Below are 362 nucleotides of genomic sequence, written 5' to 3' on the forward strand. Positions count from 1 at the left end.
ATACCCTCCCCCTGGGTCGTCCCAGTGCACCAGCCCCAAGCATCCAGTATTGTGCATCGAACCTGGACTGGCGACTCATTTCATACATGATATTATACATGTTTCAACGCCATTCTCCCAAATCTCCCCACCCTTTCTCACATGGAAGCAACCTAGATGCCCATCAGCAGATGAATGGATAAGACAGCTGTGGTATATATACACAATGGAGTATTACTCGGCCATTAAAAAGAATACATTTGAATCAGTTCTAATGAGATGGATGAAACTGGAACCTATTATACAGAGTGAAGTAAGCCAGAAAGAAAACACCAATACAGTATACTAACGCATATATATGGAATTTAGAAAGATGGTAATGA

General features: G+C 41.4%; 1 protein-coding gene across 1 annotated transcript in view; it reads right to left on the reverse strand.

Moving 5' to 3' along the window:
- LOC105000158 (zinc finger protein 280B-like) overlaps positions 1 to 362 on the reverse strand; it is a 31805-nt gene that overhangs the window by 21251 nt on the left and 10192 nt on the right. The gene's annotated exons all lie outside the window — the stretch shown is intronic.

Source organism: Bison bison, unplaced genomic scaffold, assembly GCF_000754665.1.
Source record: "Bison bison bison isolate TAMUID 2011002044 unplaced genomic scaffold, Bison_UMD1.0 scf7180017864368, whole genome shotgun sequence".
NCBI lineage: Eukaryota > Metazoa > Chordata > Mammalia > Artiodactyla > Bovidae > Bison > Bison bison.